The sequence below is a fragment of the Cyprinus carpio genome, chromosome A20, assembly GCF_018340385.1.
Source record: "Cyprinus carpio isolate SPL01 chromosome A20, ASM1834038v1, whole genome shotgun sequence".
NCBI classification, from domain to species: domain Eukaryota; kingdom Metazoa; phylum Chordata; class Actinopteri; order Cypriniformes; family Cyprinidae; genus Cyprinus; species Cyprinus carpio.
The window spans coordinates 155,496-181,077 of NC_056591.1; the positions used below are offsets into that span (position 1 = coordinate 155,496).

The 25,582-nt window shown below is 40.5% G+C and overlaps 2 long non-coding RNA genes and 5 other non-coding genes across 7 annotated transcripts; 5 read left to right on the top strand and 2 right to left on the bottom strand.

Moving 5' to 3' along the window:
• The first annotated feature begins 2,299 nt into the window (after positions 1–2,299).
• trnas-uga lies at positions 2,300–2,381 on the top strand. Its single transcript has one exon. It is a non-coding gene; the product is annotated as a tRNA-Ser (tRNA).
• A 192-nt stretch (positions 2,382–2,573) lies between these two features.
• Positions 2,574–2,646, top strand: trnak-uuu. The gene has a single exon. It is a non-coding gene; the product is annotated as a tRNA-Lys (tRNA).
• A 659-nt stretch (positions 2,647–3,305) lies between these two features.
• trnah-gug lies at positions 3,306–3,377 on the top strand. Its single transcript has one exon. It is a non-coding gene; the product is annotated as a tRNA-His (tRNA).
• Positions 3,378–3,507: 130 nt separating this feature from the next.
• trnas-uga lies at positions 3,508–3,590 on the top strand. Its single transcript has one exon. It is a non-coding gene; the product is annotated as a tRNA-Ser (tRNA).
• Positions 3,591–3,844: 254 nt separating this feature from the next.
• Positions 3,845–3,920, bottom strand: trnak-uuu. Its single transcript has one exon. It is a non-coding gene; the product is annotated as a tRNA-Lys (tRNA).
• An 11,537-nt stretch (positions 3,921–15,457) lies between these two features.
• Positions 15,458–21,481, top strand: LOC122148921. The gene is made up of 3 exons (XR_006162702.1): positions 15,458–15,588; positions 21,190–21,257; positions 21,350–21,481. It is a non-coding gene; the product is annotated as an uncharacterized LOC122148921 (long non-coding RNA).
• On the bottom strand, positions 21,111–24,452 carry LOC109051878. The gene is made up of 3 exons (XR_006162703.1): positions 24,316–24,452; positions 22,310–22,405; positions 21,111–21,239 (listed from the first exon to the last, which is right to left on the bottom strand). It is a non-coding gene; the product is annotated as an uncharacterized LOC109051878 (long non-coding RNA).
• Between the last annotated feature and the right edge of the window lie 1,130 nt (positions 24,453–25,582).

The following is a 25,582-nucleotide window of genomic DNA, read 5'->3' on the forward strand; positions in this document are numbered from 1 at the left end:
TTTTAATATGTCTTTTTTTCATGTGAGCATGTGTTTTTTGTTGTTAACAGGCATGGTTTATTTGTGAAGTATCCTGAGACAGGTGAGGGAGCGAGTGGACAGGGAGGACATCAAACTCAAACAAATACATTCTTCATTAGCCAAGAGAAAACAGTGGGGAAAAATAAGTACATTACAGTTTTTCCAATATATTTTTTAAATGTCATATTGTCAATGAAACAACCTAATTTTTGTAGTTTATTTTTGTGACGCAAGTTAAAAATGAAAGCATAAATTGTATACATTATTCATTTTTTGTGTGTAATTTATTCGTAAATAAGCCTGAGTACTTTATGAACATTTTGTATTTTTGTTTTGCATATTCACATGTGTAAATAAAAGAAAAGTGCTTATGTACATTATTTTTTTTAATGTAGCTTATAATTTTTTTTCACAAAACATTCTTTTATATGTTTATTTGTTTGTCCTGTAAATACTTTTTTTTACACATTAAAAACAAATTGTTCTATACATAATAGAAAGTACTTTTTTTACAACCATTTACAACATAGCTTAGGTTTAACATCAGAAAACAGCATCAGTTTGAGCCCGGCCCTGCCTCCGTGTGTTCTGGGGTCTTCAGGAGGTGAATCTCTTGGTGAATGGCCAGCACCTCCTCAGAGACTCGGAGGACGATGCGGTGACAGTGGAACGAGGGACATCTCAAACACTCTGGAGACCATCTGTATGATGTACCACTAGCAGACAGAAGAGAAACACCAGAGTCTGGATCGTGGCACACCATCACTGTTGCTGTTCACTTCCCAGTAGATCCAGCAGCACTGTCAGGGCCAAAACCATTAAAAACCATTAAACACCTGTCCAGCGCTGCCACATTCAGCTTTATCCTGCAGTACAGGGGTCTGGTCGGTCTGATTTAGGGAAAGAAGGGAAAAGAGAAATTGTTTAGAGCTATGACAACTTAATTAGTACAAGAAATATTGACATACTTTAGTAAACTACTTTTAGTAACTACTCTACCACAGACTGGGGAAAAACTACTACTCATAATATTACAAAACCTTAGCTGAAGGGATAGTTTACCCAAAAATATAAATTACAAACCTGGAGCAACTGAAGGGCGAGTAAATGATTACAGGATTTTCATTTTTGGCTGAACTATCCTTTAAGTAAAAGTATTATCTTGCATACTTTAATATACTTCAGGTATTGAGAGTAAAATTAAAGGTATGTGCAGTATTGTCTTGAAAAAAAGAATTTGTCGGGATGGTTTTACATTAATAATACTGCTGCACTTCTGTGTATGTTTCAGTTTACTTCTAAATATGTTCAAGGTTATTACATTTAAAGTTGCTGGACATTAAGCTGTACTATGCTCTATTTTTTTTAAATACAGTTTTATTTTTATGGTTAACTGCCTAAAAAAATATGGGTTGTAAACCTGTCTACATATGGTAAAGACAATAAACTACATAAAATTGCACCTTTGTAAGATATCAGTCAGCATTTGAACTGCTATGTGTGTATTTTGTAGTTTTTCGTATGTATCATTACATTATTCAAGCAAGCTCCAAGCCAGTACCTGCATTTAAAGTTGTAATCCGACGAAGATCGCAGCAAACCAGTGTAGTTTACCTGGCCTCGGTCTTGGTTAAGCCTGAGGTTCATCACAGTCTCCTCCATTACGACGTAAAACATAAAAACAAAAATGAATAGTTCTGGCTCCTCCTGTCATGGCAGGACTGCCCTCTCGTCAGCGCTCTTCTCTCACCGTTGCTATGCGACAGAGCGCTAATCGGAAACACCTGGTGACGGAATTAGGAAATCCTGTGAAGGCGGAGCATCTCACGCACTTCGGAGGACCCTTCGTGCACTTCGGAGGTCTGGTCTTCGAAGTCCGTGGCCTTCGAAGTGTGCACACTCAACTTTGGGACACAGCTTACAAGAGTGGCGTTCCGCCCTGCTCCTGTGGACCTGCGCATCTCCCTTGTTTGGCACACCTGATTCTGATGGTCAGCTCGTTAGGCTGCAGGAGCGCTCATGAAGTGAACGCCGTGAGTAGAATAAGACAGACCTACGAAATGTGCAGTGCCGTGGTTTCCCAGGGCCAGCACTGAAAAAACCCCATTCCAAAGGAGGAGACGTGGCAGCCTGATTTCATCTGGTTCGGACAGCTGTTTTCCCAGGGCTCCTTGCAGGGCTAGCTTTTTTTCTACGCTGGGGTGACTGAGCTGACTAGGTTGCAAGCAGGTCAGGCAGCAGTGTTGCACACAAACAGGGCAGAGTTTGATTTTTTTGTGTAGTCGTGGCTGAGTGGTTAAGGCGATGGACTTGAAATCCATTGGGGTTTCCCCGTGCAGGTTCGAACCCTGCCGACTACGGGGGTGGTTCAGCGAGTTACTTAAGCTTTCTGTCATGATAATTGTGCTTTCTAAGGCCTCTGTCCTTCGCTCTGTCTGCCACAATTGCTTGTGGCTTTCATCCCGTAGCGGTTGTAGCAAATTCGTTTCTTCTGGGCAGCTTGTGGGAAAACTGCTGTGCTATAAAACGTAAGAAGCTTTCACTGCGCAAGAGCCCGGATAGCTCAGTCGGTAGAGCATCAGACTTTTAATCTGAGGGTCCAGGGTTCAAGTCCCTGTTCGGGCGTAGGGTCTTCTTCTTGTTGGCGGCGTCAGCATGCTATCATGTCAGTCCATCACTGCTGCTGACTATCTACAAGAGTGGCGTTCCGCCCTGCTCCTGTGGACCTGCGCATCTCCCTTGTTTGGCACACCTGATTCTGATGGTCAGCTCATTAGGAAATAACGCTCATGAAGTGAACTGAGTGAGTAGAGTAAGACAGACCTACGAAATGTGCAGTGCCGTGGTTTCCCAGGGCCAGCACTGAAAAAACCCCATTCCAAAGGAGGAGACGTGGCAGCCTGATTTCATCTGGTTCGGACAGCTGTTTTTTCTGCTTGCAGGGCTAGCTTGCAATCTACGCTGGGTGACTGAGCTGACTAGGTTGCAAGCAGGTCAGGCAGCAGTGTTGCACACAAACAGGGCAGAGTTTGATTTTTTTTGTGTAGTGTTGGACGAGTGGTTGGGGCGATGGACTAGAAATCCATTGGGGTCTCCCCGCGCAGGCTCGAATCCTGCCGACTACGCTGTTCGCTGAAGAACGTGAGGAAAAGTGTCCGTGCGTTTTTCTTTCACGTCCCTCGTACAGATTTGCGAAATGTGCAGTCCGTCTTCAATGGACAAAGACGCCGCTGGCTCTTTTTGTATTCGGGCTGCAGGGGTCACCACGGTGGAGCCAGTGGCACGCCGTGATCGTATAGTGGTTAGTACTCTGCGTTGTGGCCGCAGCAACCCCGGTTCGAATCCGGGTCACGGCATCCCTATGCTGTTGAGCAGCAGGGACTGAGCAACACGTTTTGCCACCTCATCCTTCAGCTTGATTTTTTTCTGAAGCTTGGCCTGTGCTGACCGCCACCAGAAAAGGGAGCAGGCGGGCCCCAGGTGGGTGTAGTCGTGGCCGAGAGGTTAAGGCGATGGACTTGAAATCCATTGGGGGTTTCCCCGCGCAGGTTCAAACCCTGCCGACTACGGGGGTGGTTTGGCGATTTACTTTGGCTTTCTGTCATGATAATTGTGCTTTCTATGGCCTCTGTCCTTCGCTCTCTCTGCCACAATTGCTTGTGGCTTTCATCCCGTAGCGGTTGTAGCAGAATCAGGTGGCAAAAACAAGGGAGATGCGCAGGTCCACAGTGATCATGGCGGAACGCCCTCTTGTAGATAGTCAGCAGCAGTGATGGACTGACATGATATGCATGCTGACGCCGACCAACAAGAAGACTACCCTCGCCCGAACCAGGGACTTGAACCCGTGGACCCTCAGATTAAAAGTCTGATGCTCTACCGACGGAGCTGATCCGGGCTCATGCGCAGTGAAAGCTTCTTCCTCATTTATCGTGCACAGCAGTTTTCCCACAAGCTGCCCATAAGAACGAATTTGTCTACAACTTGCTACGGGATAGAAAGCACAACATTGTGGCACGAGAGAGCGACAGGCTATTCGGCATCTGTAGAAAGCGTCTAATTATCTGACAGAGAGCTAAAGATACTCGTTCCTCACGTAACCACTCCCCTTAGTCGGCTAGGGTCGAACTGCGTTCGGGAAACCCCAATGGATTTTCGAGTCATCGCCTTAACCTCTCGGGCATACGACTAGCCCCACCTGGGTGCCCGCCTGCTACCAACCACGTTCTGGTGGCGAACCACACGTAGGGTAACAACCAAGATCTACCACGAAAAAAATCCACTTACCCTGACATCTACTCTAGGTGGCACATAAGGGTTTTTGCTCACCTCCTGTTGCCTCAACAGCATAGGGATGCCGTGGACCCGGATTCAAACCGGGGTTTGCTGCAGCCACAAACGTAGAGTTACTACCACTATACATCACTGCGTGCCACTGTCGTTCAACCTTGGTGGCGGGACCTCACTGCAGCCCGAATACAAAAAGTCGGCCAGCGGCGTCTTTGTCACTTGAAGAGGACTGCACGTTTTAGCAAATCTGTATAGGACGTGAAAGAAAAACACACGGACACTTTTCCCTCACGTCCTCAGCGTATTCCAGGATTCGAACCTGCCCGGGGACCCAATGGATTTCTAGTCCTCGACTTAACCTCGGCCACAACAGCACTTGGTGCTCCCTGTTTGCTCTGGTTGTGTGCACACACTGGCTTGCCTGACCTGCTTGGCAAACATAAGTCAGCTCAGTCTCACCGCGGCTGCTGTAGGAGACTTGCAAAGCTAGCCTCTGACAAGCGAGAAAACGCCTGTCCGAAACCAGATGAAATCAAGCTGCCACGTCTCCTCCTTTGGAATTGTTTTGTTCAGTGCGTCGCTGGGCAACCACGGCACTGCACATTTCGTAGGTCTGTCTTATTCTACTCACTCAGTTTCACTTCATGAGCCTCCCTAACGAGCCGACAGAAATCATGACAGAAAGCCAAAGTAACTTGCCGAACCACCTCAGAAGCTCCTGCAGGGTTCAACCTGCAAGTGGGAAACCCCAAATGGATTTCTAGTCCATTGCCTTAACCACCCTTATGACAGCCTCATTTTCACCCACAGGAAGAGCTTCTTTTTTGTGTTTGTATGTTTGTGTTTGTTGTTTACGCTTTTGTATGTTTGTGCCAGAATGTTTGTATGTTTGTGTTTGTTGTTTACATTTGTATGTTTGTTTGTACAGTATGTTTGTGTTTCTTTGTATTTTTTTTGTGTAAGTGTTTGTTTTTTTGCGTGTATGTTTGTGTTTGTGACCTGGTTTGTTTTATGTATGTTTGTGTACTTGTTTGAGCTTGGGGCTGTATATTTGTGTTTGTTTTGTAATATTTTAGTTTGTTATGTTTGTATGTTTGCATTTGTATGTTTGTGTTTGTTGTTTGCATTTTGTATGTTTGTTTGTACAGTATGCTTATATTTTGTATGTTTGTGTTTGTGTCCTAGTTTTTTTGTTTTGTTTCCTAGCGCGCTTATGTACTTGTTTTGAGTTTTGGGGGGGTGTATTTTTGTGTTTGTTTGTAAGTTTTTGTTTGTATGTTTGTTTGTACAGTATGTTTTGCATTTGTATTTTTGTGTCTGTTGTTTTTATGTTTGTATGTTTGCTTTTTGTACATTATGTTTGTGTTTTTGTATGTTTGTTTGTACAGTATGTTTGTTTTTGTTGTTTGTTTGTGTAGAGTATTTGTTTTTATGTGTATGTTTTGTGTTTTTGACCTAGTTTGTTTGTTTGCATGTTTGTGTACTTGATTTCGTTTGGGTGTATATTTGTGTTTGTTTGTAAGTTTTAGTCTGTATGTTCATGTTTGTTTGTATGTTCATGTTCTTTGTGTTTATTGCTTGTGTGTGTGTGTGTTTGTGGTGATTGTATGTTTGCGATTTGTGTACTTTGTTTGCATTTGCAGTGTATGTTTGTGTTGAGGCTTGAAAATCGAGGTGTGAATAAAAATAATGTTTTATTATAACTTGAATAAACTAAATTAACTACAAATTAAAACAACATTTCCTTTCTTTATATTCATAGACTGATAAGCTTGTTAAAAACAATAAATCGTCCCGTGGCAGCTGTTGATAGTACCCTCCATCTTGAAAGATAAATAGCTTATTATTCATCTTCAAGAATCCTTTACCTAACAATCGGTCAGATGCACCCTATGTAAATTCTTCAGATGTTGTCATTAAAAAGGTTCAACAGGACACACATCCTCTGACTGGTCAGTGAACTCTTTGGCTAAACGCTTTTGAGGCAAATCCCACCTGATTATGTGGTGTTCCAGGATGTGTTCAGCAAGCAGGCCAGCCACCCACTTACCACCCCTCACAGGCCATGGGATCTGTGCCATCGACCTGCTGCCTGATGCTAAACTCCCTAAGGGTCGAATCTATCCACTATCCATCCCGGAGCAGCAAGGCTATGGAGGATTACATCAAGGAGGCCCCTCAAGCAAGGATTCATCCAACCATCCAGCTCAACCGACTGCCTCCGCTTCTTCTTCATGGGCAAGAAGGACGGGGCTTGAGCCCTGCATTGATTATAGAGCAGTGGGCATAGCAGCCAGCACTGAGACTGGGACTATTAACCGCAATAATGGATACACATCACGGAGAAGCTCACGGCTTTGCAAAGGCAAATGGATCGATTTGGAGACCAGAATGGACTAAGAGAGTAGTCGGTAAATTGGAATGCTGCTAACTCACCCCAAGACCAAAACAATCCCAATCTTTCTGCTTCGGCCTCCCCTAAACAGCACTGGCCTCAGCCCAAGGGCCGCCTGTGGAAACAACAAACTCCCCCAGGAGAGCACTAGCGTGAGACGCTCTTGCGTCCTCCCCCCAACTTACACAGACACTCTGCTGATTGTTGACGGTCTGGGACCTGATAAAGGCTGTCTCCATGGCAACTTGCGGTCTATCGCGATGTACAATCTCCCAGACGGAGGTCAACTAGATTTGATGCCAGTAAGTAGCGACTCTCCAGGCCTACACATACAAGAAACTTTTGACATACATATACACACACACACAGCACACACACACACACACAAACACACAGACACACGCTTGAACATAATATAAAGATATGCCATATCATGTGTACAGTTACAATTCACAACCATGATACTGTGTGCCCGACCTCTCACTTTTAAAACCTGTCTTTCCTATGTCCTCAGACTATCCCCCCGACGATCTCCGGTGACATACCCTAAGCTGACTCTCTCCGTGTGGTTGATCTCTCCAGAGCTCGGTGAGAGGTATCCTTCTCAACAACGTCAACAACACCTTGTCCACATTACCAAAATTGTAAATAAAACTGTTGCACTTTCACTAAACTCTCAGTCTCCATAGTGTTTGTGACAAGAATAAACGCTAGGCTAGAAGTTAAGAGTTGACAAAAAGAAGTCCCGATATAAAGGGAAGTTATATTTCAAGCCCGGCTTTGTTGTTGCTGGAGTGTGCTGACTCCCCACATGGAAGGAATAGTTTGGGGCGTCTCTCTCCCCCCAATCTGAAGGGGGAGCTGTCTGTTTTCGCGTCCATCGCACAGTAGCTGATTGGCGGGTCTGTTTAAAAATATCTCCTGCCCATTTGGTTCCCATAGGGCTTTGCTCTGGGCTGCATGTCTCTGCTTTGCTCTGGGCCTCCAGGGCTGGTGGCAGCACCATCCTACCACCTACTCTTTTTTTGCATTGCACATAGTTTTACACTTTACCTGTATGCTGCACTACACTTTTTGATTATGTTTTCTCTTGCTTCTCAATTAACTGACTTCGTCCTTTCCTTGACTTCAACCTTACTGATTTCCTTGTAACAATTTCACTGTTACTCTATTATTTTTTGGATTTACATTAACCATCTGTGTGTCTTTCCCTATGTCATGCTACTGTGAGCCAGGTGTCGGACATAGACTACTAAATTAAGCGTGAATAACTAAAAAAATTTTTTGTTTAATGTTGTAAAAGTTTAGTATGGTTGTACGTCTATTTTCACTGATAACACGTCTAACGACAAAGGAAAATCAAAGAGAAATACTGATTTTATTATGCAGTATACATTTGCTTTCATTCAGTAAAATTATTGTATGCACATACGTGTGTTTTATACTGATAATATGAGAATTCAGAATCAGAAGAAGAGCTTTATTGCCAAGTATGCTTTGTGCATACAAGAATTTTGTTTAGGCTTCCACGTACACAGATGACAACACACAGTAAAAAAAACAACCTGTGTTGCAAATAAATAAAGGTATAAACAATTGTGCGATGAAATGATTAATGGAATACGTTTGAGTAAGATGCAACGGATGTACTAGGATGGAGGGGTAACAAATAAATATAAGGATATTGCCAACATTTTTTTAATTGCATAAATGGGGTAACATTAAACTTTTTTCATGAGGTAGATTGCCTGGGGTAAGAAACTGTTCTTGTGACCTGACTGTCAGTGTATTTGCAAAGCCTCGGAAGCGCCCTATGCAAGATGGCAAAAATTCAAAGATGGGGGTAACTTGGATGTGCTGAATCCGCGTGATTTTTCTGAGGCCGCTTATCACTCTGGAGATGTTATACAGTTCTTGAAGGGTAACCAGGGGAGTACCAGTAATTCCTTTCAGCAGTCCGAACCATTCTCTGTAGTCTTCTGATGGCTGATTTTGTAGCTGAACCAAACAAAGCCACGTAATTGAAGAGTGCACAGTAACAGCAGTCAATGACAGCTGAGTAGAACTGTTTCTGCAGCTCCTGATCTAGAGCATTGGTTAAACTTCCTCGCTGGCGAAGGAAGTACAACCTCTTGTTGGGCCTTTTTCACGAATGGAGTCGAGTCATGTGATTGTCCCACTTTCAGGTCCTGAGAGATGCGCATGGTATCCCAGTGAATCTGAATGACTCCACTGCAGAGCTCACAGTGCTGTACATGTAATGCAGGGTAGAGCGGGGGGAGTGCAGGGGGGTTGGGACAGGGTTCTTCTGATAGTCCACGATCATCTACCACTTAGTTTTGAGAGGTGTTTTCTCAGCTCCAGGATTGTTTAAGACTTGCACCAGACAGTTCCAGCCTCGCTCTAATCCTCTTGCGTCCTTGTAAGCAGGACTCATACTGTCATCCTGAATGAGGCAGATGAGACATGTTGTGTCATCTGCAAACTTCAGGAGCCTTGACAACCTAAGTGGTGGTTCTTTAAAGTGCAGTCGTTGGTGTACAGCGGGAAGAGTAGTGGGGGACTGGTGAGGAGAACACATACCCCTGAGGTGGGCACCCGCAGCCTGTTGGTGTAAGTCGGCTGTTTGACATGAATTTCCCCAATCCTCACTAGCTGCTTCGCCTATCTGGTCAGAAAGCTGGTGATCTCACTGACAGATAGAGATAGGAACAGAGAGCTGGGTCAGCTTTGCCGTCTGGAAGGGCTGTTGGGATGATGTTGTGTTGAAAGCCGAACTAAAGTCCACAAAATGGATTCTCACATAAGTCCCTGTTTTGTCCAGATATGTTGCAGGATGAAGTGCAATCCCATGTTGAATTGCAATCATCCACGGCAACCTGTTTGCTCGGTACGCAAACTGCAGGGGGTCCCGTAGGTAGGTCCAGTGATGTCTTTCAGATAAGCCCAGAACCCAGTTTTTTCAACGACTCTTCATGACGACGATGTTAGAGCCATGGGGTCTGTAGTCATTAAGTCCTGTTATCTTGGTGATGCTTTGGGAATGGGGAATGCATGGTGGAGCGTTTGAAGCAGGAAGGGCACTTCACACAACTCCAGAGATCTGTTTGAGATCTGTGAAAAGATGGGGGCCAGCTGGTCAGCACAGGTTTGTTCAAACAGGCTGGTGTAACGCCATCTGGGCCTGGTGCGTTCTTCTTTTTTGTTCTCTTCCTGAAGACCTGGTTGCACATCATCTTTCACAGATTTGAAGAGCAGGAGTTGTGGAGAGGGGGATTGTCAGGAGTGTTAAAGGTCGTGGAGAGAGATGGTCCAGAATTGGTGTTGAAAGCCGAACTAAAGTCCACAAAAAGGATCCTCACATAAGTCCCTGTTTTGTCCAGATGTTGCAGGATGAAGTGAAATCCCCTGTTGATTACATCATCCAAGGACCTGTTTGCTCGGTAAGCAAACTGCAGGGGTCCAGTAAGGTCCGAGTGATGTCTTTCAGATAAGCCCGAACCAGTTTTTTTCAAACGACTTCATTACGAACGGATGTTAGAGTTCATGGTCATGTAGTCATTAAGTCCGGTAATCTTGGGTTTCTTTGGAATGGGGATGATGGTGGGAGCGTTTGAAGCAGGAAGGCACTTCAAAAAACACAACTCCAGAGATCTGTTGAAGATCTGTGAAAAGATGGGGGCCAGCTGGTAAGCACAGGTTTCACAAACAGGCTGGTGGTAACCGCCATCTGGGCCTGGTGCTTTTCTTCGTTTGTTCTTTCTTCCTGAAGACCTGGTGCACTTCATCTTCACAGATTTGAGAGCATGGAGTTGTGGAGAGGGGGATTGCAGGAGGTGTTAAAGGTCGTGTAGAGAGATGGTCAGAATGGGTGTTGGGGGTTTCAAATCTACAATAAAACTCATTCAGGTCGTTAGCAAGTCATCGATTAGCCTCAGTGCAGGGGGATGGTGTCTTGTAGTTAATGATGGCTCTCAGTCCTCTCCACACTGAAGTTAGTTAGTAGTTAGAAGTAAACTGGTCTTCCAACTTTTTAGCGTAGGTCTTTTTAGCCACTCTAATCTCTTTGTTCAGTGTGTTCCTGGCCTGATTGTACAAGACTCTGTCCCCATTTCTGTAGGCATCCTCTTTGGCCTGACGGAGATGTCTGAGTTTTGCTGTAAACCATGGCTTATCATTGTTGAATGTTAAATAAGTCCTGGTAGGAATGCATATATCCTCACAAAAACTATATAAGATGTCACAGTCTCTTTGAGTTCGTCCAGATCAGTGGTAGCAGCTTCAAAAAACACTCCAATCTGTGAGGTCAAAAACAAGCTTGTAAATCCTGCTCCGTTTCACTGGTCCATCTCTTCACAGTCCTCACAACAGGTTTAGCAGATTTAAGTTTCTGCTTGTAGTCGGTATAAGATGAACCAGACAGTGATCAGACAGCCCCAAAGCTGCTCGTGGAACAGAGTGATATGCATCCTTCATTGTGGTGTAACTGTGATCCAAGATGTTACTGTCTCTGGTGGGACATGTAACATGCTGTCTGTATTTTGGCAGTTCACAGGAGAGATTCCCTTTATAGACCCCAAGAATGATTAAAACAGAGTCTGGGTGTTGCTGTTCTGTCTCCGTGATCTGATCAGCGAGTTTCTGTAAAGCCAGGCTTACGTGCGCTTGCAGAGGAATGTAAACACTCACCAGAATAAACGAGTGAAACTCCCGCGGCGAATAGAACGGCTTGCAGTTGACAAAGAGCACTTCTAGATCTGAGCAGCACATCTTCTTTTTAACACAGTTACATCGGTACACCACCGTTCATTGATGTAAAAGCATGTCCCACCGCCGCACGATTACCCTGTTGATTCTGCATCGCGATCTGCTTTAAACAGCTGAAAGTCTGGTAGATGGAGCGGGTTGTCCGGTATGGCGTCATTCAGCCAGGTTTCCGTGAAACACAGAGCAGCAGAGTGTGAGAAATCCTTATTTGTCTGAAAGAGCAGAAGGAGTTCGTCCGTTTTGTTGGGTAGAGAGTGGAGATTTGCCGGATGGATGATAGGCAAGGAAGAACTTCCTGAGCCTGACAAGCGCTCCCGCTCGCTTTCCCTGTGTGCACGTCCTGTAGCATTTGATCAGCACCGCTGCTCCTCCGATAACAACGTTCAGTAAAATGTCTGAATAATTGAAATCAGGTAAAAGATCTTGTGGTGTGTTCTGCCGAATGTTCAGCAGTTCTTCCCTGGTGAAACTGATCGTGTTTGTTAAACAAAAAACAGGAAAAACGAACAAAAACAGTACAAACACTGGAGAGCCAAGCACTGAAGCAGCCGTGTGCGGCGCCATTGAGAGCTAATGGGCATGCTAGAAGTTAAGATTGACAAAAATAAAAGACTGATTAAAGGAATTAGACTACTAAATTAAGTGTGAATAACTAAACTAAAATAAAACAAACCAAACAGCAGTTTTTCCTGTGGCTTACAGGTGATTGTTTAGAAAAACTTGTATAGGCTATCCTAATTTTAAAGTAAAAAATGCCGGTCTAATGTTAAAAAAAGATAGAATGTTTTCATCAATTGAGAAATGATGTTGATTTATTAAAAACATTACTTTAATTCTTTTAACGTACATTTAAATCTATGTTTGCGGCCTCCAGTGTTAGGGGCGGTTAGTGGGTGTGGTTTGACCGGAGCACTCCTGAGCTCATTCTGAGTTTGTCAGCAGCGTGTGAGGTTGATGTGATGGAAAACAATGTAAGCTTTGCGGGGATCTTTTTTCTTTTGTTTAACTTTTTCTACCATCGTGTCAAAACACTAGCTATTTAAAATCGTAGCTAATGGTAGAGTTCAACATAGATTTTGACAAGTATCTTATGCTGGTGTTTTAACGACCATGTCTGATGCATTTTCTTTTAGATCACCGTAAATATGCTGTTCTTTTTCTTTTGTTTAAATTTTCTACCATTGTGACAAAACAGCTAACTTTTCTAAATTGTAATGATAGACTACAACATAGATTTTGACAAGTATCTTCTTCTGATACCTTTTTGTTTAGATCAAGGTAAGATAAAGATCCGGTCAAATTTTAGCAAAACGCCTAAAAAAAGACATACCCAAAGTAAATTGCACATTGTTCTTGAACCATTTGGAGTATATGCATGGTTTTGGTATATTTTGAAAGGTGACACTCTAAGGTTTTTCTCCTAAATAGTCAGAATCACTGTAAGACTTACTGATATTGAGTAATATAATTGGAACACAGTAAAAAGGGGGAAAAAAACACTTCCGCCTACATTTTATTTATAAATAGATGCCTGCAGATGACTATTGTTGGGAGCTATTAGCTGGAAAACACAATGGGATCAAAGCATGAAGCCTTACCAAGCAAAATTTACCAATTTTTTAACAGTACCCTTAGAAAATTTGTGTATTACACATTGTTTATATAAGTTTATGTCTAGGCGCTCCCCCAAAAAAGGCCACTTGGAGACTCCAAATAGCCCTTTGTAACCATTGACACATAAAAGGCAGTAATTTTTGAATGCTTCAACTTACAGTCATAATTTTGGTCTCTAATGAAAGGTTACACTCAGGGCTATTCTATTCCTTATCCAGATTCACTGTCAATCATTTTTGTTTTTTCAATTCTTGACACTAAACTTTGTGCAAATAAAGAGACAAAACAAGTGCTATGTTTTTATTTTATATATATATAAATAAATAAATAATTATATATATATATATATATATATATATATATTTTTTTTTTTTTTTTTTATTAAAACACACTAAATTACACTATATAACTATTTACAAAAAAAAATAGTAGTTATAAAAAAATAAGTTACAGGTTATTGGCAACATGCCACTCATTATAACAATCACGACTTGGCAAAAAGCACAAAGGCACATCACAAGAAGAGCACTTCACAGGTGTCTTTGCATGGCAATGTCTGCACCTCAGACGACCTGTGGTGCGGTCTCCACTTATATGTACAGGCTTGTGATGTGCTCTGTGTGGAGTGGGCGATGGAGCAGCTCTTCAACAAGAGTCTCTCTGAATGCCTTCTGGTGCATTGGTACCTGTCCTTTACCTTTAGTGATAACCTTGTAAAGAAGGAAGGCATTCACAATGGCAATGTCCATGAAGTACCACTTCTGGGTATTGTGGATGACTTTGTAATAGCTGATCAGGGCATCAGAGAGGTCCACTCCACCCATGCACCTGTATGGACAGAACAAAACAACATTGAGCCACATTTTATTTATTTTCAAATAGAATAAAAGATGGTTGATTATATAACACCTACCGGTTGTACTCTTTCACTGCTGGTGGAACAGAGATGTCCCACAACACCCAATGCCCATCCTCATCTTTGACTCTCCTCTGAATGGTATCCCCAGTATGGGCTGTGTGGATTGTTGAACATAAACACATCTCTTGTGTCTCTCCACTGGCTCCCGGTCTTCATCTGATTCAGTGTCAGGTGATTGTCTGTGATAAAAAATAAAATAAATAATTTTACAAAACATTTACATCTTTTCTGTATTCTACTTTTTCCCCCATGCTCACACATAAATAAACAGAAACATGCAATCAAACAATTAGACATTTACACCGGTGCATGAGTATACATGCACACACACACACACACACACACACTCACACACACACACAAACAAACAAACAAAGGCATGGATACATGCTCACACAAAAACACGGTCGAAGGCATGACGCATCTCCAAACGCACCCACAAACAAAGGGATGAATACACGCGCTAACCAAAACACCGTCGAAAGCGTGACGTTTCAAACACACACACACACAAAGGCATGGATACATGCTCACACAAAAACACGGTCGAAGGCATGACGCATCTCCAAACGCACCCACAAACAAAGGGATGAATACACGCGCTAACCAAAACATGGTCGAAAGCGTGACGCCTCAAACAAACAAACACAGGCGTGGATACATGCGCGCAGCAAAACCAAACTTTTGTATGAGCGAATAAATGAACCAACACACGGACACGGTCTCACCACATACCTCAGTACATACAGTAAATGTTATCAAATATTAATGAAACCACTTACTTGTCGAGAGTGACGTCCTCCCCGTCCAAAAACAGATCCTCCTCTATGGAGTCAACAGATGAGACGTGCGCTCTTCGTCACTAATGTCATCTTCCGACTCATCACTGTCACGCCGAGTGCATTGTTCCACAACTTCTTCGAGTGAAAAGTTTGTCTTCGTCGTTCTCTTCGCCATTTCTCTCTTCGTCAAACTTTCTCCAAGCTCAAAACTCCCTGAGAACGGTCCACTATATGAGTGACTTATGCACCCGCCCCATGGCGCATGACGCACGAGCTCGTGTCTCACTTTGCGCACGGAGCTATGTGTTGATAGTTTTGATCCCCCCGACTAAAAATGCATATTAATCTTTTCAGAATTTCATTGGCTATCAGAAACGACCGTCATTTCCAAACTCTGATGCAATAGGCTCGATCTATTGTCCATCAAAGAGAGGCTGACCAGTCCATTGAAGGTGAAGCTTATTGGCTATAACTGGCCATAAACACCTCATAGAAGCAGCTATTGGCTCAAGAGAGGTGTCTATCAAAAGGGCAGAGTTCAGCGGCCATTTTAAGACCATTGTTTTCGTGATCTCTGCAGGCAAACACAAGTTACACGTGAGGAAACACAGATGTATTGATTGCTCTATCGGCTAATCTGAGATGATACTACTTCAGTCTGTGGATGTTTATCAACATATACATTTGCTATGGACTAAAATATTTCACTGAATTGGATAGTAGTCTGGACCCTTTCCAGTGTAACTACACCGTTTTTTTTGGAATGTAATGGATTTTTGGACAAACTAAAGGCATTATAGGTGAGTTTCCTCAGTTCTATTCTTGTTTTTTCGGTTGTTTCTGGTCAGACAAAGACACTGATTGTACCTGCTGTGTTAATGGTTTCTTAAAATAGTTAGTATCATTCGAATCGCAAGAATCTCAGCTTTCCAAAAATATATAACACGTTTCACTTTTTTTTTTTTTTTTTTGGTGTTTCACGAAGTTAACCATCAAAGCACTGCGTGTCCCGCGGGCGGTACGCTGGAATTTTAACAGGATAAGTCAACATTTTTTTTTTTTTAACGGTAACAAACTCTAACTTTTAAAAATTTTAACACTGAAAAACTACCATATTGTTTAACAAACATATCTGGAAGGATACTTTTTTGTTTTAAAATATAGTAAGACAAGTCACCATTTTTTATTTTACTTTCTAACTAGTAACAAACTCTAAATAGTTTTTAAATTGCGATATTACAAGATTTTGCCTGCCACATGCTGTTTAACAAACGTATCTGGAAGGACACTTTTTTGTTTTAGATCAGGGTAAGATACCAATACTTCAAACCTCTGTATTTTTCCTTTTCTTTTCTAACTGGTAACAAACTCTAACTTTTAAATTGTAATGTTACACGATTTTGACTGTCATGTACTGTTTAACAAACGTATCTGATACTTTTTTGTTTGTTTGTTTTAGATAGATAATCAGTACCCTACTTTTCTTTTTATTTAACTTGTTACAAACTCTAACTAGTTTTTAAATTGTTTTAACAACACTTAAATAAATACCTTCACCCATTTTTTACTCTTTTCTGGGAAAAAAACAGTCATTACATTGTTTCTATTTCGTGTATGTTTTAATGTTTTTCTTGAAATGCGTTGTGTATGTAAAAACTTTAATAAAAACTTCCCTTATCCCGTTTAATCATCATACCACGTTTCACATTTAAAAGTTTAAAGCACATAGTTTTTGAACAGTTTTCAATGGCCCACACAAAAAACACATTTCCAAACAATTGAATTTTCATGATCCTCATCAATCAAAGTTTTTGACACAAAGCATACTGTACACTCTCTTTGCGATGATGCAGTTCTTCCTCGTCATGATGTTTATTCTTGGCATGCATTTAAAAAGGCCTCGTTAGCTTAAACTTCTGATAAATTATAAAAAAAATTGACAGCAGACACACACATGTAAAGCTTGTGTATAGAAAGATGCAGGGGCGCCACTAGCAATTTTGGGACCTATGAAAGAAAATGAGGTTGGGCCCCCTACCGCACCAAACATACAAGCCAACCTAGTTATCCAAAATCTTTGCCTGCAATTAAATAATACTGACCTATTACTTTTGCTATTGCTTTTGACCACTAGCTATCAGTATTTAGTCAGAGACCTTCCCATAGTCATGGGAATATATTTTATCTGGGGGTGGGGCTTGACGTTGTAGGGCGCGGCTGCGGTGGGGGATTTTAAACAAAATCCTAGTATTAAAAAGCCCAATCACTTATAGAAGTGAACATACAAATTAATGGAGACAGTGTTATATATAAAAATGAATACATATTTGTGCTTTTGTGATTTTAGCTCAATAATATTTTTTTTCTTTAATATTCGTGTTATTTTAAGGGGATTTTACTGAAAATTGACCTCTAAATTATGCACCATTTATCTTCTGCAATATCAGGGTGTAACCTCTAGATGGCTGTAAAGCCCTATATATAAATACATATAAACCGTTTGCTGCAGAATGAAAACTTAAGACATAAAGCATGTTACTTGTATCAGGTTATTCATTGATATATTTTCAGACATTATTAAAGACTACATTTAGTAAAAGTTGAAATTTAAATGTTGATTTGAAGTGTCAGTTATTATTAAATCTGGACAGAGAAAGCATTTTGTTAGGCTTCTCATACTAGCTACAGTTCAGTTATGTGATCAGTTACACAAAAGTCATCAGAATAAATATTGGCTCAGTGTGAATATTTTAAAACATAGAATTGTGTGTTAACATACCATGAACAGAGATGTTCTGTGGTCGAGATGTGTATCCTATTTGAAAAAATCTGCATCGCAATCAGCAACTGGTAAATTGAGGGGGGTAATTTTGTCAGAAATGCAGAGATAAGCCGTAAATTTTGTTTTATTTGTAGATATTTTGTAGAAATTTTGTATCTCTTTGGTAGATACATTTATAATTTCTGTTGCATTACTTATAGTATTGTTACTGCTAATAAAACAGATCTCTGGGGCCCCAAAAGTGCGTGGGCCCTTAGAATCATCCAACTCCCCCCAGTCCCCCCAGACACCCGGTGGAACCCGTGGAAAGATGACACTTTCACGCCAGCTGTCAAAAACACCATAGCACCAACACCAAGTTCACATAAAATTGTTTATGTCTGTGAATGTAAACCACTGCATGTGTATAAGTAAATTAGATCTGTGTTTCTTGAACATAATGAGAAAATACTACTAACACAACTCAACCAGGCCTCGCCCCCTTTTATTTATTTGTATGCCTTGGACTACCTTTGGAGTTATTCTGACTTTATTGAATCACTCAGGTGTTGTTATAATGCCCTGTGACCTTCTTTTGTTGTCAGACCACAAAAAAGAAATAAAGTCCTGCTCGCATACAATTGACCATACAATTGCAGTGAACAGCTACTACCTTCAAGCTTTAAAAAAAGATGCAAAAGTATCACAGAAGAAGCAGTGCTCTGAGCCCCCCACCATGTCTCCAGACACACCTATTTCACGTCTCATAGTCTACACTAATGGGCTGGTGAGCAGAATCAGATGTGTTAGATGAGGAAAACATACAAAGTGTGCAGCAATAAGGGTCTCCAGGTCTGCTTTGGGAAACACTGAATTAGAGAACACACACTGTTCTATGATCTTACCACACGTCATGTCACTCTTTCCGGGTCCAAGCCCTTTTTTACAATCCCGATTCCAGAAGAGTTGGGACGTTTTGTGAAATGCCATAAAATCAAGAATATGTTATTTGTAAATTTTCTTTGTACTTAAGTTAATTAAATAAAGGTTAAAGAAAAGAATTCCAATGTTTTCACTGGCCAACTTAATTTTATTTTGTAAATATAAACAAATTTTGATGGCTGCAACACACTCTAAAACACTTGGGACAGAGGAACGTTTACCACTGTGTCACATCAACTTTCCTTTTAATTACAATGTTTAATTATTTGAGAATTGAGAGAACTAATTGTTAAAGTTTTGCAATCAAAATGTTTGCCCAGTTTTGCTTGTTACAAGACTTCAGATGCTCAACAGTCTGTGATCGTTGTTGTCTGATTCAACTTTTCATGACTGGTCATTCGTTTTCAACAGGAGACAGATCTGGACTGATCAAGTGGTTCTCAATTCCAGTCCTCACGCCCCCTGCTCTGCACATCTTGTATGTCTCTCTTTGTAAACATACAAAATGTGCAGAGCATGGGGCGCGAGGACTGGAATTGAGAACCACTGGTCTACAGAACCACGGTGTTGTAGCACAGTGGTTCCCAATCCTGATCCTGGAGAACCCCCAACACTGCACATTTTAGATGTCTCCCTATTCAAATACACCTGATTCAACTCATTAGTGAAGACTCCAAGACAGGGATCTTCAACCCTGCTCTTGGTGAGCTACCATCCTGCAGACTTCAGTTCCAACCCTGCTCCAACACACCTGTCTGTAAGTATCAAGTAGCCCTGAACACCTTGATTAGCTGGTTCAGGTGTGTTTGATTTGGGTTGGAGCTGAAATCTGCAGGACAGTAGCTCTCTTGAAGCAGGGTTGGAGAATGTGTGTGGAAATGTGTGTGTCAGATAAGAGAGACACCAAAAACATGCAGTGTTGGGAGTTCTCCAGGACCAGGATTGGGAACCACTGTTGTAGAAACAAGCTGAAATGTGGACTCATCTGAGCACAGCACACATTTAGGCCCTGTCCCAAATGGAGCACTTCATGTGGACTTTCGGTCTGGTGGACATAAATTGTCCCATTCAGCATTTTAACGCTCTGAAGTGTGCTCAGCAGCGCCTCCTTTGTACCCTTGAAGCGGTCGCATTATGATTCATTAAATAAATAGAACCGAATGTCAGGGTTTTACTGAGTCATATGTAAACCTAGTATTTATATTTAAACCTGTAAATTCATCTGAAACTCACGCACATGTTTATTATGTGTTAAAATGGTAATCTTAGTTCAAATGGAACATTATGTATTATTACAACTGTATACATTATTTCAATAAGCATGTATATATTGTCTAATGCCCAGGTGGCATAAGCAAAAGCAGGCTGTGTAGTTGACATGGAGATAATATTTGGCAAAAGAAAAGAAACCTGTTCTCGATGCTAAATATTATAATATTTGTATAAGATATTTGTGATATTTATCTAATAAAGGGACTGATGAGATGACCTTTCAGTTTATTCGGCTCCGTATATGATTTCTCTGCATGGCCAGCCATCTCGCAAACACAATGGAAAAACAACAACAACAACAATAGGCAGCATATTCCCCAAACCTGCAGCTCCTGTCAAAAAACAACCAGACCGTTATTTCCGGCGTGACGATCGAGTCTGTCCCAAAAATACATCTCAATGCGCCCTCGTGGACTCGCACCAAGGGCCCTATAGGTCTGCACTACATGACGTCACCGAAGTGTGGACTCTGAGATGGAGGAAGTCCACAAGTCCGGAGTGTGCCATTTGGGACAGGGCCTTACTATCCTGGCCCTGGTAATATTCTAATTTACTTTGTCAATACTGACACCTAGTGGTCACTTTAAGAACTGTCACTTCTATTGACACATCAGCCATAAGGGATTTTCAGAGCTCATGGTGCAGAGTATAGAGGTGCAACCACGTCTATCATTGTTGTTTTGCTCTTGAAAGGGCACAATCTGTAAATTCAAAAGGTTAATCTGTGTCGTAACATATGATTATGTGTATTTTGATAAGTTGTGCACATGTTTGAGAACTATTTACATGTGATATGCTAAATGTAACTTGAGGAACATAATTTAGATGCTAGATTGTTCATTCATCTCAACATTGCTATGTTCTAGGTTATGTAAAGGTGATTTATATGCATCTTACATTTGAGTGCATTTTTTATATTGTTTTTAGATATGTGAAGTGACTGTAACTTTGTAAAAGATAGCATTTCCTCAATATCATTGTTTATTTTTGTTACAGCTTCAAAAATTGGTTTTCTGTTTGACACTCATTTTCATCTACAACATTTACTGGGACTCTGTTTAGCTCACTGCAGTAGGCGAGCGAATTAATGTGAATTTGAATCTTCCGTGTTCATAAAAGAGTAGGCGAGAATTGCACTAATTCTCGCGAGATTTGGATGTAATGTAAAGACAGGAAAATGTTCTAAGAGAATTGCAGATGAGCACATCACAACATGAACAGACATCTGAGTGAGAGATGTGTTATGTAGAATTCACTGTCAACACTGCTTTAGATAAATGTAAGTTATGTAAACAAACAAATCTACATAAAATAATCATTATTATATCTTTTAAATCTTAACTTGTAGTTTATTTTAGTTATTATAATTTCAAACGGAGTTATTACAGCACTTTTCTGATTCTTGATTGCTGTTCATTTGATGCAGATCTTTTGTGGTGGAGCAGGTGACAGCGGCATTTGTGAAGAAAGGAAAACCTGAAATCAAAATATAAAGTAGGATAATTTTGTTACCTCTAATACAGAAATCAAATGACACTGTGCTGTTAAAATGACTGCTTTTGTTTTGTGTTTGTGCATCTTTGCAGGATCTGAATGTCTGCAGACTGCTGTGTGCACTGAGGATGGAGAAGTCCACAGCATCTTTCTGGAAATGGTCCAGTGTCATGGGTGAGACTCTCCATCACTGCATCTGCCCTTGTTTTCTCATCAGGACTGGATGCTGCTGTGGTCTCTTCATCCTCAGTGACCCCAGAGCCAGCGAGAGCATCTAAAGAAAGACCAAAAGACATTGAGGATGTGAATTTGGTCAAGTTTGTTCTGCTGGTTTCTGTTCATACAACATCAGTCAATGAAACCTGAGTTTCAGAAGCTTCTAAAGCATCATCAAATAAAGTCATGAAGAATCTGAAAGTCAGGCTCCACTGACTGATGCTATATGAACACAAACCAGCAGGAGAAACTTGACCAAAATCACCTTTTGTGTTGAGGAAAACACACACACACAAGGATTGAACAGCATGGAGGTGAGTAAATAATGACTGAGTTTGTGTTTAGATGAATTACACACTGCAAAGATTGATTCAGCAACCTTCTGCTGACCAGTCCAGTTCACTACACCACAAAAATGATGCTTTATCAAAAAATAGCATGCAATTTTAAATATGAAATTAAATTTAGCAATAAATAGAATGCTGACAACATGAGATATAAAGCGTTTTACTGTGTAAATGTTTTAGAGGTAGTGATGCACGTGGAGGTTACTCATTTATTCATGTCTCCTGCCAGTAAATAAAATATAGCCTAATTGTTTCATTAACTTGTGCATTCATTCATTACTTGACTGAATATTTAGATGTATTCATCTTGGCTGCATTTGTCTAGTGTGAAGTCATGCATAGCTATGGCATATGACAAAACAAATTACAATTTGTTTTACAAAAAATATATAATTACTGGTCACCATTTATCATTATTATTGTTGATAAGTGTTGGGGTGGGCTAGCAATGCTTTCTGAGGTAATTAATTTCTAAGTAGTAATACTTACATTTCGATTAGATTCAACAACTCTCACGCATTTGGCGTGAGACACACGCTTCCAGGCTCTGTCTCACGCTCTCACTCTGCTAATGTATGGAGCTCTCTAAATAAACCAGCACACAATACAGTTGCATGGGTTTAAGTTGGATAGACGACAGCTTCATTATACAGGTATTTGCATTAATTTTTGGTAAACATTACAGCATATTATGCATAGATTATTACGTTGATGACATTTACAGTATCATCTTTATTCTGTTTTTTCTTAACCCTCAGGTAAGCCTATTGCTAACTTACCATACAGCTTAACTATTTTTCAGCTAAATATGTGTTGTATATTTTAGTTCAATAATATTTATTTAATATTTTGAGGAGATCTTTTGGTGCTAAATACTATTTGTGCAATAATTATGGTCCATTAATGACTTAAAATATAATTTTTTAATATTTCTACTTCTATTACAATTAGTGTAGTATTTAGAGAAAGGGGTTTTAAATTCCTAAGCAAAGAGGCAAATTAGAGTAATTTTGTGGTCAGAAAAAAAAAAAAAAACTTTTTATTTGTAATGCCATGGTTTACCCATAGGTACCTGTATGGCTATTTACTAAATATATCTAGAATATTGCAGGTCATACCAGCTTAATTATTTTTAAGTTCTTCATTTGAATAAATATTTAGACACAATTAAACACTAGATTTTTAAATGAGAAATTTAACAAGTTAATAACTTACATCCTTTTATAATGATACTTTAGTTTAAAATGGTGCTAAAAAAGGCATTCAGCTGCATTCAATCGAAAAAAAAAATGTATTGCACACATCTAAATATTTGGGTTGAACTGTTCTGAAACAGTGTTGTTAATACAACTTAACCACTGATTTCTAGTTGTGTCCTCTTTTCACAACGAAACAGCATCTTCACAACATGGCGGTGGCAGCAACAATACTACAGCGAGAATCAAAGTTACACTTTCTTTGTGTGAACATTTGGGCAGCATTATGCAAATCTTCCCACACCATGACATAGACATGTGGGGGCGTGTTAGAATGAGCCGTTTTAGGAGGGCATGGACAAGTCTTAACTTTTATAAAGAATATCTCTTTGAGTTTGAGACTTTAGTCTTTGCAACTTTAGGGATCTTTTCTATTCACAAACAGCTTGTAACACTCCAAACAGAAAGGAAAACTTGAAATCGCATCATATGACCCCTTTAACTCTTTGTGTTCTTTTTTATATACATAATTTATGGAAAATTAATTCAGCATGAAAGCAGTCCTAAAGATGATGTGTTTCAGTGCATGTCAATGCAGATCTAATGTATCATCTAAGAGATATGTTGTTTATCAACAAACGTAAATATGTATTTATTTCTTCAGTGCCTATTTAAAAGATGGACTAAAGAAGCCAAAGGTTGCAAACATTAATTTTAGAAAACAATACAACATAGCCCTATAAATGTTTGGTTGTCCTCAGTGACACTTGGAGAAACAGACATGAAACTGTTATGTCACACTTGTACTCTGGTGGGGTGGTGATCAGACTGTCCAAATATACTCTTTATGTTTGCAAACTGCTAGCTGACCCTAAGTCCATATTGTGTCAAGTTAAACGTTACACAAGCTGCTCACTGCTCTCAACTAATACATTATACAAAAAAAAAATTTCCATATAAAAAATATACGAGTTACATTAAAAATTGTGCTGTTATGGACATAGCAGCTGTTACTGGAGTGATATCTCCAAAGGTGCATTGTTGTATTGTTTTTACCCCTAAAAGGGTATACTAGAGGCTTTTTCACCAGAGGAACTATTGCCGAAAATACCTGCTTTTTGGTGATTTCACACAGCAGGACCTACTAACAATTTTAGTTATAGGAAACACCTTTTTGGGTAGACTAAATAAGCTCCTTCTTCAGAGTAGGGTGTAACCCAGCACTATAGGAACTAGCAATGATGCATGGCATGCGAAACATCTCACAGTTTTGTAAACTCACAGTTTATATATACTTACAGTTTCTATTTTACTCCTCGTACACTGAAAACAGCGATAGATGTACTGACACTGAAGTCCAGGCACTTGTTAATCCTCCGTCCTCAAGTTTTTTACATTTTTGAATGCCATGCTTAAGTGACACTGCTGTCAGTCAGCTATTAGTGCCAAGAGGTCTTAAAGGGTTAGTTCACCCAAAACTGAAAATTAGCCCATAAATTACTCACCCTCAAGTAATCCTAGGTGTATATGACTTTCGTCTTTCAGACAAATCCAGTCAGAGTTATATTAAAAATTGTCTTTGATCTTTCAAGCTGTTTAATGCCACTCAGCAGGTGTTGCATGCATCAGTCCAAAAGAAGTTAAATAAAAAGCGCCCATCCATAAAATAAAAATGTCTCACACGGCTCCGGGGGGTGAACAAAGGCCTCTGTTAGCAAATTGATGCAGTTTTGTAAGAAAAATATCCATATACAAAATGTAATAATCACTTTAATTAATACATGGAAGCAGCTCCGGGCGAATGACGTATGAGGTCGGCTTTGCACATGCGCCGGTGAGTCTCGTGAAAACCATCATTTGTTAACAGGAGCAAAGGAAGCAACGTTTCCTTACTTTAGCAAAGGAAAACCAGTCTCCCCTGCGCTTCCGTGTACGTCACTTCTGAGCAGTGCATGCACAAAGCCAACCTCAAGGCTACATTAAGTTGATTATTACGTTTTGAATATTGATATTTTTCTTACAAAAACGCTTCGATTTGCTACAGGAGGACTTTATTCACCCCCCGGAGCCATGTGAGACACTTATTTTATGGATGGGCGCTTTTTATTTAACTTCTTTTTGACTGACGCACTGCAACACCCGCTGAGTTACATTAAACAGCTTGAAAGATCAAAGACAATTTTTTATATAACTCCGACTGGATTCGTCTGACAGAAGAAAGTCATATACACCTAGGATGACTTGAGGGTGAGTAATTTATGGGCTAATTTTCATTTTTGGGTGAACTAACCCTTTAATAGTTCCTTTAGCTCCAACAGTAGCACATGGCACTACTAATTAAACTAAAATGTTTAATTCAGTCACAGTCGCTTTGGGTGAAAGTGTCTTCCAAATGTATGAATGTATGTTAGTACATGGCACCCAGTTTTCTTAAGGTGTAAAGTATTGAGAAAATTAAGTGTTAAAATGTTTATTAGTATATATGTATAAATTAGAGAGAATGTCTCTACTCGTATGCATCTGTCCCCACCCACCCCCAGTTGGGCCCTTTCTCCATTTGGGACCA